This window comes from Arvicola amphibius, chromosome 3, assembly GCF_903992535.2.
Source record: "Arvicola amphibius chromosome 3, mArvAmp1.2, whole genome shotgun sequence".
Lineage (NCBI taxonomy): Eukaryota > Metazoa > Chordata > Mammalia > Rodentia > Cricetidae > Arvicola > Arvicola amphibius.
This window is the reverse complement of record NC_052049.1, coordinates 133,756,373-133,772,830: the sequence shown is the minus strand read 5'-3', so window position 1 is coordinate 133,772,830 and position 16,458 is coordinate 133,756,373. Positions and strand designations below refer to the sequence as shown.

At 48.4% G+C, this 16,458-nt stretch overlaps 1 pseudogene; it reads right to left on the bottom strand.

The window, feature by feature from the left end:
- Positions 1–14,493: 14,493 nt before the first annotated feature.
- LOC119809404 lies at positions 14,494–14,989 on the bottom strand (annotated as a pseudogene).
- Between the last annotated feature and the right edge of the window lie 1,469 nt (positions 14,990–16,458).

Genomic DNA, 16,458 nt, shown 5'->3' with positions numbered 1-16,458 from the left:
ACGGGGTTCATAGCTTTGAATCGGTTTCCATATTAAGGCCATGCAGTCCTGACCCCAGCAACAGTAGACCCTCCTACAGGAGACAGGCAGGCTGAAGTCATCCATGCCTCAGTCACACCACCTCCAAGAACACATTCCCAGATGTGCACGGGCCACAGCTGGAACCCATTCTGGCCTGTTTGTTTTCGACCTGGCTAGGAACACCATAGCCAGGAGCCAGCTAAAGGGAACTGAATGGGGTGCATAATGCGAACCCTGGGTTCCCAATAACTGGAAACATAGAGTCAGGGCCGCAGGACTGGGGAGAGTAAACATGCCCAGACAAAATGTCTAAGAACAGGTATGGTGGACCGGGCTCCTCTTGGCTGGATATCTTTCCCCCGTAGTTAGGACCAGCCCAGAATTCGATCTAAAAAAATCTTCCCCTCCAGCTGTGTATGATGACTTATACCTATAATCTCAGCACTTGGGAGACTGGGGCAGGTAGTGGCTGTGAGCTGAAGGCCAGCCTGGGCTATTACAGTGAATTCCAGAACAGCCTTAGCTACAGAGCAAGACTTTATTTATTTTATTTACCTTCAGTCACCAAATGCAGAAAGAAAGGGAAGAAAATGTCTCCTTTCTGGAAGAAAAGAGACGAACAAATCCACAGCGCAGACTGTCTAGCCTTGAAACCGCTATACCAGTTGGTTCAGGCTATTCCAAGCTCCTGAGCTTTGAGCATGCCTGCAAAGCCAGAGCCAGCTCCAAGGTTGTCAGAGAGGCCAGGTTGGCCTGAGGCACCTTGTGGAAAAGCCATTTCCCATCTGGCAGCCAGCAGAGAGCCTCTCTATATCCCACCATTTCCTCCCAGTAGGCCTAACACTCAGACTCCCCAACCGATGCTCACCGGAGCTCCTGGACAGTGCACAGTAGCTGGCCACAGAAGGAAAAGGTACAGAGACCAAGATGGGGCCATGAAGTGGGGGGGGGGGAATTGTGACTTCAGGTGGGCAGGACTGAGGAAAGACTTGGATAATAAGGGGCAAAAGAGGAGTGTCACGCAGAAAGGAGGATCTTTTGTGGGAGATGGGGTGGTCAGCCAGCAAAGAAAGAACAAAGAGGTGTCTAGGGATGGGGGTAGGAGCAGAGCCAGGCAGTGAAATATAGGGGTGGGGTAAGAGGGTCGGAGCTCACCGTGTCCTGAATAAGGCTTTTAGCTGGGGGTCCAAGTCTTCTTCACCTCTCCAGCCGTCCAGCCGCAGGCCCTTATATAGCACAGCTGGTGGCTCAGCCCGTGGCAGCCAGCCACAGGAAGAAGCAAGGAAACCAGATCTGAGCATGAGGCTCCCTCCCTTTCCCCACATCCCCAGCAGCTCACAGGGGCAAGAATTTAGCATCAAGATCCTTGGGGATGTGAGGGCGGGGTGGGGAACGATGCCATAGAGCAGTGATGGCCCAAGTGGGCCATAGCCTGGGCATAACAGTCTATGTCAGAGAGACAGGGGTCAGGAGGAAGGCTGGACATTGGACCCAGTCCTGGGAAAGGGCCAAGGGGAATTCTCCATCTGGGCAGCATTTCATAGCTTGGGATGGTGTGTGCTGGCCTAAGCTTGGTCTGCTGATCCCCCACATTCCCCAGCTGGCCAGCCCATGCACAACAGGATCTTAGCACATACTCTGAGAGTCTCTTTGGCACACAGGTCACCTCAGCTCTATGGTTGAGGGTGTCTGGTCTGAGCTGGGCAATGACTCAGCTTCTTTGACCTTTGAGGTCCAGCACTCAGGGACCCTCAGAAGAGATGAGGGACAAAGTAGTCTGGGGTACAGGATATCATCTTTACCCCTCCCCACTTTCATTTGTGTGCCTCCCTGAACTCCCTGAGTCCAGAGAGATGCAGCAAGTGAACTGCTTCAAAATCCTGCCAGGTGTGTGTGTGCGCGCATGCGTGTGTGTGCATGCACGTGCACATGTCTGCCTGGATGGATGTCTACCAGCAAGCCTTACCCACATGTGGGTGACTAAGCAACTGCCTGTACGGTAGAGCTTCTCCCATCTCCCTCTTCCAGCTCCAGCCTGAGGATACCTGTTGTCTTAGGCTGCGCCTATCTAACTTGAGCATCATAAGAAACAGCTAGAAGGGAATGAGGATGTAGTGCTGTTGGTAGAGGACTTACGCAACCTGAAAAAAGCCCTGAGTTCCATCTACATAAACCAGGTGCGGTGGTACATACCTGTAACTACAGAACCTGGGAGATGGAGGCAGGGCAATCAGGAATACATGATCATCCTCAGCTATACAGAGAGTTTGAAGCCAGCCTGGGCTACATGAGACCCTGTCTCAAAAAAACAAAACAAAACAAAAAATACTCAGAAGGCTATTAAAATCTAGGCATCTGGGAACTGAAGGCTGGAGAGATGGCTCAAAGCTTATGAGCACTTACTGCTCTTCCGGAAGACTTATATTCAGTTCCCAGCATCCAAATCAGGAAATTCATAACCATCTGTAATCCCAATTCTAGGTGGGCATCCAACACCTCTGACTTCCATGAACACCAGGCATGCACATGGTACACACATACTCACGCAGAAGAAACTTGGCCCCACACCCAGACTTTCTAACTCAGTAGAACACGAGACTTGGCTTTGCAATGGAGCCAGTGGTCCTCAGACTGCATTCTGAGAAGAACTGGTTGAAAAGGTAGAACCATAGCTGGGAGTAGAAGATGCAAAGGGAGTCTCCTGAGTCCTGCCTCAGATCACAGCCTCATCCAACTGGCCTGGCTTCCCAGATGGCCTCCATGCCATCACTTGGAGGTGGAGGCCTGTACATACAGCTGTCCACAAGGTCGCTCCACAAAGCCTGACTGAACCCTTCTTCATGGCAGGAGGCGAGCTTGGCTGGGCAGTGGGAAGCCACAAGAAGGATGTTGGGTTTGTCACATTTCTCATAGCTGAACCAGGATAAGAACAACAGGACAGAATGGGTTTATTTTGGCTCACAGTATAAGGATACACAGTCTGTCATTGCGGAAAAGTCACGGCAACAGGAACTAGAGGTGGCTTGTCACATCACACCCACAGTCAGGAAGCAGAGAGAGGTGGCGGCTACTGCTTAGCCCATTACTTAGCCCACTTCTTTATTTAGTCCAGGATCCTGCCATGGAACAGTACTACTCACATTCAGTGCAGGTCTTCTTACCTCACTTCCAAAACTTTCTTAGACACGTGCCCAGAGACTTAGTGATTTCAGATCCTTACAATCGGTATTACTCATCACTGACATACTTGCACTCAGAGGAAAGAACATCTCATGGGCCAGTTCCCACATTGCATAGTTCGGATCCTCTTGTCAGTTCTGTGTGGGCGCACATGCTCAAGCCTGCTTGTATCTGACTTTCTCCGTGTGTAAGCAGAGGGTTTAGAAACCTGGTTTCTCATCTGGGACAGGGGCTGAAAGGAAGGGCAGAGAGAGGATGCTGAGCAGCAATGGCTCTGGAGTTGACACAGGACACAGATCTGTTTGCTCTTTCTTTCTTTTCTTTTCTTCTTCCTTTTTTTCTTTCTTTGTTTTTCCAATACAGGGTTTTTCTGTAGCTTTGGAACCTATCCTAGAACTAGCTCTTGTAGACCAGGCTGGCCTGGAACTCACAGAGGTCCGCCTGCCTCTGCCTCCCGAGTGCTGGGATTAAAGGCATGTGCCACCGCCGCCCGGCCTTTGGCTTTTTCTTATGGGGCCTGTTTTCCAATCCAGGACCCAGCCCTTAGCCAACAGGCCCTGTAGTTGTCGCTGGCCCCAGTCTGGCCCAACTTATCAGACCCAATCCATGAAGTAGCTTCAGCTAAGGCTTGGTGGTTTGCTTTGCTAGTTGTTTTGTTTTTTGAGAAAGGGTCTCGTGGCAACCTCAGACTGGCCTCAAACCTGGCCCGGGACGACCTTGGATTTCTGATCCTGCTGCCACACCTCCAGAGTGCTGCAGTTATGAGAGTGTGCCAGGCTGGGTTTATGCAGTGCTAGGACTCAACTCCAGCGTCTGGCATGTCCTTCGCCACGTCCTCAGTCCTCACTCGGCTCAGGCTGTGCTAGCAGATGGATGGTAGCAGTGAAGCCCAGGCGAACGGGTCTAGGGAATAGACAGACAGGTAGAGAGAGACTGAGCTATAATCACTAAAATAAAGACAGACAGGTAGAGAGAGACTGAGCTATAATCACTAAAATAAAGGGCAGGAGAAGCATAAGAACCTGTGCTTCAAAAGTCTAGTCCTAGTCCTGGAACTTTGATTCGTGAACTTGAACTAGCAACATCCCAGGTAATCCTAGGCCTCGGTGTCTCCAACCTTGCCTTAAGAGTTTGCGGCTGAGGGCTGGAGAGATGGCTCAGAGGTTAAGAGTATTGCCTGCTCTTCCAAAGGTCCTGAGTTCAATTCCCAGCAACCACATGGTGGCTCACAACCATCTGTAATGAGGTCTGGTGCCCTCTTCTGGTCTGCAAGCATACACACAGACAGAATATTATATACATAATAAATAAATAAATATTAAAAAAAAGAGTTTGCGGCTGAGTGAGCACCCCACCTCCCCACATACACACCCCGGGCAGCTCTAGGATAGCTAGGTCTGTTGACACATGGAGACACCGCAGGCAGGAGAGAACAGAAGAAATGGCCCTTCACAGCTGTGGGGCCGGAGGCTGGCTAGAAAACCGGGAAGACTGCTGAGGTTGGTAAGACAGGCGAGATGTACCAACAAGGTAAGACCGATGGCAGAGGAAGGCATAGGCTCCCTGAGATTTAATCCAGCCCTGGTGTTTGGGTCCCCCTAGCTCCTGCTCTGCTCCTCTTCCATGTTCCCATCGGTCTTTTCTCAAGTGCGATTGAATTGTGATCTATATACAGCTGGACTTGGGGATCTGAACATTCCCAAGCCTCTCATCCAAGATCCCCCTGTGATGAAGAGGCTGCTGCTCCCTCAGCCAGGACCCCAGAACAGACAGGGCTTGGGAGGCAGCCATAGGCCTGTACTACTCAAGGCTTGGCCTGAATGGACCCCAGAACAGACAGGGCTTGGGAGGCAGCCATAGGCCTGTACTGTGCAAGGCCTGGCCTGGATGGATCAGTCATCTGGGACGTCTGCAGGCCAAGCTTGTCGGCAAACAGCTTCAGTTCCTGCCGGGGACACACTGGAAATTCATTCGTCAGCTCCTCCTGCCCAGGCAGGAGAAGAGTTTGGGGCCCAGCTTAGCTGGCCTTCTGGGGCCAAAACCCTTGGTCAAGGATCTCCTCTCTGCTGTTGGGAAAGGAGCTCGGCAGGGAAGGTGGGGTGGGCTGACCCTGATAACTCCAAAGGAAGTTGTTGTCTGTCTCTAACACTCTTTGACGACACCACCACCAGCATTCACTGCCACCGCCGCCGCCACCACCACCACCACCACGACCATGGTTGCCCTCCTGTGGCCTGGAGAGTCTTTTCAAACCCAGGCAGGTCTTCATATAAGCCAAGTCACTGTATGATTGAAAGGGACCTTGAAACCCTGTGTCTCCTGCCACCACCGCCCAAATGCTAGGAGTAGAAATGTGCACCTCCACGCCCCTTTTTATGCAGTGCTATGGCACAAACCCAAGGCTCCATGCATACAATGTGAGCATTCCATCTTCTGAAATGTCCCCAGCCGTTACTTTATTTTTTGTGATGGGGCTCTCACACTGTAACTCAAGGCTGGCTTTGGACTTGTATCAACCTTCTTGACCCTGGCTACGAAGTGCTGAGATTACAGGCATATACCTTCATGCTTGTAAAATCAGATGCGGGTACATGGACCTGTCTTCAGAATGGTTCTCTCCGTGCCTTAACTGCTTCCTTTGTGATGGTTCTATGTCCAAGGCGCTTGTGCCAGTCTGCAGTTTTCAAACATGGCTTCCATTATATCACGCATTCTTTTTCATTTCCTTTTTTTTTTTTTTCCATGACAGGGTTTCTCTGTGTGGCCCTAGCTGTCATGGAGTTCGCTCTGTAGACCAGGCTGGACTTGGACTCAGAGATCTACCTGCCTCTGTCTCCTAGGTGCTGGGATCAAAGGCATGTACCACCACACCCGGTTTCATCACCCATTCTTGTACTAAGTGATTCCACTACTCCACATCAAGATGTAGAACTGAATCTCTTGCACCTTGAGTCTCAAGTGGCCTCACGACTTTCATGACATACAGCTACCACTCTTGAGTCATTCACTGTAGTCCCATGATTCCCAACCTTCCTAATGTTGCAACCTTTTAATATGGTTCCTCATGTCGCAGTGACCCCCAACCATAAAATGACTGTCATTGCTACGTCATAACTGTAATTTGCTACTGTTATGAATCATAATATAAATATCTGTTTTCAGGTAGTCAGAGGCAACTCGTTTAAAATGGGGTCATGGTCCACAGCTTGAGAACCACAGCTCTAGGGAGACCCAGCTGCTGTAAGAAGTCATGTCTAATTCCCATGAGACCACTGTACTAGAGAAGCCTAGTGCAGCAGCTCTGGTCAACAGCTCCCACTGAGCCCAGCTTCCAGCTGTCACCACCAAGGCTGCAGACATGTGAGTGATGCTGTCTCGGGTCCTCTATAGCAGCTCAGCCATCAGCAGAGTGTCACTAAATAGTCTTAGTTAAAGCCTCAAAGAACACATTCGGAACTGGTCCCAGTATCCATGGAGACACCTGTACTCACATGGACACAGCCACTGGCAGATATATTCACACATACATATAGTTCAAAATAAAAATGAATCTTGGGGGTTGGAGAGTTGGCTCAGCAGTTAAAAGCATTGATTGCTCTTCCAGAAGGCCCTGGTTCAATTCCCAGCACCTACATGGCAGCTAACAACTGTCTGTAACTCCAAGATTTGATACCCTCAAACAGATATACATGCAGGCAAAACATTGATGCACATAAAATAAAAATAAATAATTTTTTAAATGCTAGGACTTTGTAATTTTTTAAAGAATTTAAAAAATGTAAGGGCCTAGAGAGATGGCTCAGTAGTTGAGAGCATTGCTTCTCTTGCAGAGGACCTAAATTTGATTCCCAGTTCCCACATGGCAGCTCACCACCATCTAGAACTCTAGTCCCAGGGACCTGACACTCTCTTCTGTTCTCTGAGGGCACCAAGCACGCATGTGACACACAGACATAAATGCAGGCAAAACACACATATACATTAAATAAATTAAAAAGTTTTAGAACTGTAGGAGTTTCTACAATTGGGGCTGGAGAGATGACTCAGTGGCTAAGAGTACCTGCCAGTCTTGCAGAAGACCGGAGTTCAGTTCCCAGAACCCCAGCAGATGGTTCACAACTGCCTGTCCCTCCAGTTCCAGGGCATCCAATACCCTCTTCTGGACTCTTTGGGTACCCACACACACATAGCATACACTCACACAAACATACAGACATACACATACTAAATAAATAGCTAAAAAAAAAAGCAAAAGAACTGAATTGTTTATAAAGCCAAAGAATATTCAAAATGGAGGAAAGGAGGAAAAAACACTATGGTTGTTAAGTCCTATATGAAATCTTGAGCTACCGTGTCTGTGGGGCATGATAAAATGGTTATCATTTTAGGCAGTAAAACTTGGGTCATTTGTTCCACAGTGACAGTACCTAGAACAGATGGTGACTCCATGTCATCTCTCCCAAGTGGTTTCTGGATCCCTTCTTGTGTATCTCAGCTCCCTCAAGCAATTGTTCCATTAAAATGTCCTAGAAAAGAGAGTTGGAGAGACGGCTCTGAGTTAAGAGCATGGCTGCTTTTGCAGAGGACGTGTGTTGGGTTCCCAGCACATTGTCCCCAGGGTCCTGTGTTTCTCCTGCAGTTTGTTTGTCTCCTGTGGGGAGACTCAGTCCATTTGCCTGCATCTCTGTCAGTACATCTTTCCCCAAACACAGAGACTCTTCCAAGAAGACTCCAGATTTGTGAGATTCCCTCAATGCTTGTGGAAGTAGGGCTTGACCCATCCCTCACAGCCCCAAGCAAAGCCAATGGTCCCCCTTCTGCTCCAGAGTCCCTAAGCACACTCCCCCAGAACTGCAATCACATTCTACTGGCATCGTTTTTCTTGCTCAGCCCTCTGTGGTGAGAGGCCTACAGGAGAAAGCGTGCTGGTCTAGCTTCCCATTCTTGGCATTTTAGCACCCAGAAAGCTCAGAATATGTGTGGAGTGGGCCTGGCCTCTTACATGCCCACAGAAATAGCCCATGGACCATGGCTCACACTGCTGTGTTCTCTGCCCTCCCCAGAGTACCGTGTAAACCAAACCTAACAGACCCACAGGCTTCCCTCACGTCATTCCAGGGCCTTCCTCTGGCCCAGGAGAGGCTTGTGCTCGTCCTGAAGATAGAGATGGCCCGGGATACAGGGAGTGGATGACCAGTAGTTGACTCCCTGTGGACCCCTGCGTCCTCAATAACAAGGATGTTTCCTCCTCTTCTCTGTACTTTCTGGCTCTGGCACGAATCTTGTTGGCGCCATTGGACTTTTAATATTTTCCGTTCATTGCTGTTAGACAACATTTCACCTCAAAAATGCTTCCTCCCCCTCACCAAAGGGTGTGCCTTTGCAAAGAGGAACCCAGGATTGAACCAGTAGCGCTGACCTACCCACACTCTAGGCCTGGGAGTTGTCACAGCCTAGCCCTAGAAAAAGAGGTGACAGAAATGTCTTCCCAGCCAATGGAGTGAGTTCTTAGGCTGCCTGGGGCTTCATGGTCCCATAAGAAACACAAGTTCTGTGACTCTGTTCAACCTGAGGCCCCAGTCCCATCCTTCCATTTATTCTCTGGCCTTGGCCAAGTGGTTCTGCTTCTGAGAGCTGCATCGTCTCCTGGGGAGAACCACAGTGCTTATCTTGCCTGGCACTTGTGAGGCCCTCAGACTATATGTTTGGGTCACTGAGGAGCTGTGTTAAGCACTCAGAGGGCTGGGAAAATCGCTCATTCTGAAAACTGCTTCTCACATGAGCACCTGACTTTGGTTCCCAACACCCACACAAAAAGCCACACAAAAAACTACGTATAATAGTATAGGCTTATCTTCCTAGCCCTGGAGAAGAGACAGGCAGATTCTGGGAGCTCACTAGCCAGCCTCACTGGCTGTTCCAAAATATAAGGTGGTTAGATCCTGAGGATTAACACTCTGGTTACCACATGCATGCTCACACATGTGTATCTATACACATATGTGTACGTGAACACACACACAGTACTTAATATCTGGCCAGAAAATCCCTTTCCAAGGTGGTTCTCTACTTCTGCTTTGATGATCAAAGATACCATACTACCCATTTCCTCCAATTCATGCCTGTATTGTAAGGAAGGAAGATGCATTAAGAGAGGGTGAGGGTTCCTATGGGAAAGTCCAGAATCCTCAAGTCAGCCTTGCCCACAGCAGACACCTGGGAGCCACTAGCTCTGTCTCAGGCCAGGACCCTACAGATCAGCCTGGAGATTTCCTTTACCCAGTGCTCTGTGCAGCTGACCGATGGTCTCTGCAGAGTGGGATGTGAGACCAAGGCCACCCTGCCACCATCTTCCTCATTGCTCTGAGAACTGCTAGGTGCACTCGCTGGAGGATTAAGTACGGAGAAAATTTGTTGCTTGTGCTGAGCTGACATCTGCTTTTCTCCTCCTGGGGAGAGGGGATCTGCAGGGGCTCCCACAGCCCAGAGGAAGGTTCTGCATCATCAAAGCCCAGCATCTGCCTGGCCCCAGCAGAGACCCCAGTCCTCGTTCTTTCAGCCCTCTTTCCTCACTGACAGTGAACCAGCCTAGGGCTAGAGAGCCCTCAAGAGACTTGAGCCGTGGGAAGACATAACTGAAATCTCTCGAGGAGCTGACTAAGGAACAGAGACCTTGTAGGAGAAGCTGCTCTCCATCCCAAGCTTTGGAGCAATGATGGATGTTAGGTCCCAAGTTGGCCACCAATCCACAGAATGACAGCCTGGGCTCAGCTCAGGCTAGACCCTGAAGGGGTAAAAAGAAGGATTGTTAGTGGATAAAGGAACACTTACACTCAGTGTGATTTGATTCTAAGGGTCGGGAAGAGCCCTACTTCCCTCATCTCCTCCCCACATAAGCGAATGGGGTATCTAGTTCCCTATTAGCACATACCTCTAACACATATCAAAGTCTCCAGGCTAGCCCCCAGGCTCTCCTGGCCACAAACCTCCTCTACCAGTACTCTTACCCCAAGGCTGTTCCAGTTCACAAACTCCTTCCCCCCAAACCCCTCTGGCAAGGCTTCCCCCACCTTTTGCTCTCGAATGGAGCCTCTGGCTTTATTCTTCCTCCCTAGGGCACACTGACGGGCAGTCGGTTGACAAGTGTGAGAACCAGAAAAGTTGTGGGCTTTAAAACTAGAAGTTCCCAGAGACTGGAGAGATAGCTCGGCTGGTAAAGTGCTGTCTCACAAGCCTGGGAACCTGAGTTTGACCCCCAGAACCCACAAAAAAAGCCAGGCATGTCAGGGCATGCTTGTAACCCCAGAGATGGTGAAATGGGAGGTGGAGACAGGCAGACGCCAGATGCTGCTGGCCAATTAGCCTCGCTTGCTTTGTTTTTTCCTTTTAGTTTGGGTTGGTTTGTCTAGACAGTATTTCTCTGTGTAACAGTCCTGACTGTCCTGGAACTCGCTTTGTAGACCAGGATAGCCTTGAACTCACTGAGATCCCCCCCCACCCCGCATCCTAAGTGGTGGGATTAAAGACATGTGCCACTACTGTCCAGCCATTTAGACAGGACATGTTCAGACCACAGCCCTTCAGTTTTTCTGGGGAGCCTTTGTAGCATACCACCAGTTCTCGCAAATAACTCCATCCCCATAAGGCCATGTAAATCCAAGTTCAAAGCGGGGCTGTGGTGGCACACACCTTAATTCTAGCACTTGGGAGGCACAGGCAGGTGGGCCTCTGTGCTAGCCTGGTCTACAGAGCAAATTTCAGGACAGCCAGAATTGTGCAGAGAAACCTTGTCGGGGGAGAGGGGGAAGAAGAAAGAAAAAAAACATAATTTTTAACCACAGTAAAAATTAAAATTATAAAAATAAATAAAATTTTCCATAAGGCAAAAGATGTTTCATAGCCCAGATTGCTATGGGATTATAAATATTTTTGGCTTGAATATTTCTTGCCTTCTTGCCAGTTCATAGGTCTATTTTTAATTTTTTTCTTTTATCCAGAATTATTTCCAGAAGGAAGTGGACTCTATTTCTTGACCTAAAAATTGAGATAATTGAACTAGAAAATAGCTCTTAATGTGTCCAAACCACAGATTCTTTTGGGAATCTGATAAAGGAGCCCCCAGAAAAGAGCACACTGAGAATGTGCACAATTTCTATTGTTCTCCTGAGACTATTCTTGGGCCCAGCATTAAAAGCACACAGTGAGGGTGAACATTTTATCTTTCTTCCTTCTTTCCTTCCTTCCTTCCTTCCTTTCTTTCTTTCTTTCTTTCTTTCTTTCTTTCTTTCTTTCTTTCTTCCTTTCGACGGGTCCTTGTCTGGTTTTGAATTTGCTGTATAGCTGAGAATAACCTCGAACTCCTGATCTTCCTGCTTCCACCTCCTACAAGCTGGGATCACAGGGCACCACCATGCCTCTTTACATTTTATTTTATTTTATTTTATTATTATGTTATGTGTGCCTGGTGTGGGAGGCGCACACATGCCGCCATGCCACACGTGTGGAAGTCACATGACAACTTTATGGAGTGGGTTCTTTCGTTCCACTATTGTATGGGCTCTTCTAGGAATCAAACTCAGGTTACCAGGCTTGTACAAGTAGTGAGCCATCGTCCAGGCCCTTACATGTTTGAAAAATAATATAAATATGCACTTTATAGTATAGTGGAAGATGAGGTAGGAAGCCTTGAGAGTTCACATCACACGTCTGTACGGTCTCAAAGGGAGCTGAGCAAGAAATCTTACAGAAGGGAAGTTTGAGTTGAGATCTGAGGTGTCAGTGGGCACTAACTTGGTGAAAAGGGTCAAAGCGTCTTCTAGCATGAGGGAATACCAGGCCAAGACAGCAGGGCAGAATGGACACTGGCCCAAGAGGCAGTTTGTGTCTGGAGACAGCGAAGACAAGACACAGAGGTGGGCGGGGCCGTGGTGCTGTTGGGTTTGTAGATCAGGGGAAGCTGCTAGGCTATCACACGCTGAAGAGTGATGGGAACAGATTCGCAACTTCAAGATCACTGTGACTGCTTTATGGATGATCTGCTGCCAGATGAGTCAGGAGTGGGAGGAATGAGAGACTCCTGTCTGCATTACCTCCCGGCCCCATGAGGCTCTCCCACACACTCAGGCCAGCTGCAGGCTCAGTCCTACATGTCTGTATGTCTGGTCTGGAGCCCCTGGCCAAGATCTATTTTCTTTGTTAGATAGGTCCTCATGTGATATAGGCTGGCTCTAAACCCTTGATGTAGCTAAGGATGTCCCTGGACTTCTGGTTCTCTTGTGTCTACTTCCTAAATGCTAGAATTACAGGTGTACACACCTCCATGCCCTGGGGTACTGGGGATTGAACCCAAGGCCTCATGCAGATTAGGCAAGTACTGTGCTAACCAAACTGTATCCTTAGCCCTACCTCCAGGTTTTAAAGCAGCCTTTTTTAGATATAGCTAGCATATAATTAATACTTCACATTGTACTGTTAAATGTTCACACGCACATATACATACATATACATATGCACATACATATCCATTAGGTCATTGATAAAACAAAGAAATGACACATCAAGAAGAAAACAAGTAGCTGGGCAATGGTGGCGCACACTTTTAAGCACAGCACTCGGGAGGCAGAGATAGGTGGAGCTCTGTGAGTTCGAGGCCAGCCTGGTCTACAGACTGAACCCTGTCCCAGAAAAAAAAAAGTAAGTAAGCAGCTGGGGTGATGGCTCAGCGGTGAAGCCATACAAGCACAAGGACCTGAGTTCAGGCCTTGGCTCCTGTACAAAAACTGAATGCAGTGGCAGACATCTATAATCTCAGCACTCAGAAGGCAGAGGTAGGAGGATCGCTGGGTGTTCAAGGCCAGCCTGCTCTACGTATTGAGTTCCAAATTAAATAAAAAATAAATTTGCAAGCAATTGAGGATGACACTTGACAATTGAGGAAGACACTTGATATTGACCTCTGAACATACACACGAAAGAAGCAAACAACCCCTTAAAGTTTCCTCATGTTCGTGTGTGCATGTGTGTATTCATGTGTGTATAACACTGACTTTATTGGCATTACTTACAGGAGACTTCATGCTCCTTTGAAATCCAGCTCTTTCCCAACTCACTTCCTACCCCCTGTGGGGCCCAGGGCCGCCTGTTCACACATGTGAGGCCCAAGTCACTCAGCTGCCATGGCAGGTTTGATAGAGACCAGCTAAAAAGTAGGCCTGAGTTTCTTGGTTTACTGGCAGGCAGTACTGAGTTCCAGGAAAAGCCATAAGCTGACACCACCCAGGGAGGGCCAGCGTCTAAAGAAAAGTACTTTATTGGCATTCCAACCATTAGATAAGATCACCAGATGTCCCTGAGCCCAGAACTCACCTACTCCCTTTTTTCCAAGATACCCCTAGACAAATGTCAGCCAATCAGTGTCCTGAACCCTGGAAAACCCTTCACTCCAACAACTTCTACTATGATAAAACCCCTACCCCAACTGGGCTGGGCACTCTCTGCTCTCAACCACTGCATCAGATAGACAGAGGGTCCCAGCTCAAGCTTAAATAAAGGCTTTTTGCTTTTACATATGGGTTTTGATCTCCATGGTGGTCTTTTAGGGGTCCCCGCAATCTGGGCATAACACCCCCAATGTATTAATCCACTTTATGTCACTACAGACTAGTGTGCATAAGTATTCCTTTTTATATGTATGATTCTATGAGGCTTAATGATTGAGAGACTCATCCATGTTATCCACTCTGTTCAGAGCTGGTTCCTTTTCCTTTTTTTATATTTTATTTTATGCACATTTGGTATGAAGGTTTCAGGTTCTCTGGAACTGGAGTTACAGACAGTTGTGAGCTGCCATGTGGGTGCTGGGAATTGAACCCTGGTCCTCTGGGAGAGCAGCCAATGCTCTTAATCGCTGAGCCATCCTTCCAGCCCTGGCTGGTCCCTTTTCTTGTTGAGGAATGCACCTCACTTTCTTTATGCATTCTGCTGCTGCTGATGCCCATTGGGCTTGCTGGAAACACTTGAGTACCTGCAAGTACACTACCAGCGTCGTAGCTGAGCTGTTCCAGGATCTGGGTAGCACTTGACGGGGCCCTACTTTTTTTTAACTAAAACTGTTGACAATTTTATTTTCATATTTCACAATATAAGTGAAAGCTGCAATTCTTTTATCCACTTCTCCCCTCCAAAACTATTCTCTCTGTTAGGATGGGGTAAGTCTTCCTTGTCACGCAGCTAGAAGACACTCAGGCTCAGCATGGTGATCTCTTAGTGAAAAAGAGCAATCTTTTTCCTATCTTATCTGTCTGGCCGAGTCATGCCAGACTAATTGGGCACCTTCATAGAGATAGCGGGAAGTCTCATCATTAGAGGCCCAGGCATCGTGGGCATGTGGCCACCCATGGGTGTCCTCATTCCAGGAGCAGGTCCCACTGGGCTCATCACAGGAGGAGGGGGCCTACTACTGGCATCATGGGAGAGCCTCCCATGTGGGGTGCAGGCATCATGCCGAGGCAAGTAAGACCCGGGAGACTCTGGGGGAGGTGGGATCCTTGCCTTGCAGGAGGAGGAGCAGAAAATGGAGCTGGAGGTATCTTTCCTTGTTGAAATGCAGTCATTGTGTTGTCAAGCAGGCTCTTGGCCTGTTCTTCCATTTCTGGTAATAGTATTTCACGGTCTCTTTGTGTTTCCGACCACTGCAGTGTGTCTTTCTCACGGATGGAGAACCATGGCTAAGATGCATATCGCAGCATATGCATATCAGCAATATGCATATCACAATAAACTTCGGCATGTTGTTCCGCAGGCTGTGGACTGCCTGGTTTTGTGGCCCCGCTTTTCAGCTGTAGCTGCTCTAGTGTCTGCTCAGCAGCACTCCATTAAGGTTTAATCTACACTTTCCTACTAAGCAAGGAGCACCTTTTTAGTGTGTGTGTGTGTGTGTACACGCGCGCGTGCATGAATGCGTAAGCAAAAAGTTAACGTCAGCTGTCACTCTTCAGGCGCTGTGATCTCCTATAGCCCATGCTTGCCTCACATTTGCTGTGTGGCTAAGGAAGTTAGCGTTAACTCTTTAATCTACCTCTGCTCCATGCACTGCCACACCCAGCTGCTTTGTAAAACCTATATTCTAGGGCTGGTGACACAGCTCGGCTGGTAAAAGCCCTTGCTGCACAAGCCCACTGATCTGAGTTCAATCCCAGGAACCCACAGAAGGGCGGAGACTTAGCTCCATGAAGTTATCCTCTTGACATATATAAAAATTATAAATTAAATTTAAAAATTAAAACAAAACCCCCTATATTCTAGATTGAAGTTTTTGTTTTGTTTGTTTTTGGTTTTTAGAATTTTTCAAGACAGGGTTTCTCTGTAGCTTTAAAGTCTGACTTGGAACTCTCGCTGTAGACCAGGCTGGCCTCGAACTCACAGAGAACCACCTGCCTCTGCCTCCCAAGTGCTGAGATTAAAGGTGTGCACTACCACTGCCCAACCTTAGATTGAAGTTTTTTGTTGGTTATGTTTTATAATTCTTCTCTTGATATTTGCCTTTTATTTGGGGGGCCTGGTGTTCACACTGGAACTCACTATGTGGCCCAGGTTGGCCTGGCATTCTCAACAACCTTCCTGACTCAGCCTCCCTAGTGCCAGGGCCGCTGGGTCTGGCTGACCTGTGGTTTTCGTTTTCTAGACTATCTTCATATCTGGAATCAGAGTGTTGCTGGCTTTGTGAGATAAGAGGGATAATATTTCTTCCTTGTCAATTTTTAGTGTAAAATCGGCATTCTTTCTTCCTCAAATGTTTGATATGTATTCCATTATCTCTGTGTTCTTGGATGTGACACACTTTTGCTAGGGTCTCCAAGATCTTCCCCCACACACACCGAAGTCCTCCCTGCGGCTCAGGAAAACCTGTCTGGCCAGCTCCATCCCTGCTCTCCCATGGGTCTTCTCATTGTTCTCAGATTAGGCCAGCCTCATGCCTTGGTGTTGGGTCTTCTCTCTTCTAAGATTAGGGGGCCCCATGCCTCGCACGTTGCCTTTCTCTCTACTTGGCATCTCTTCCACATGTCCCGGCATGGTCCTTTCTTATTCTCCATCCCACACTGTAATCAGGGCAGGGTCTGTAGAGAACCATCTTCCATGGAAGCCCATCCTCTCCCTTCATGAGTGAAAATGTGTGGCTCACGTGCACCATCGTTTGCTTCTTGGTCAACTCCCTAAAGGCAAGAATCTTGTCTACCATCTTTGTGCCTATATCTCCTG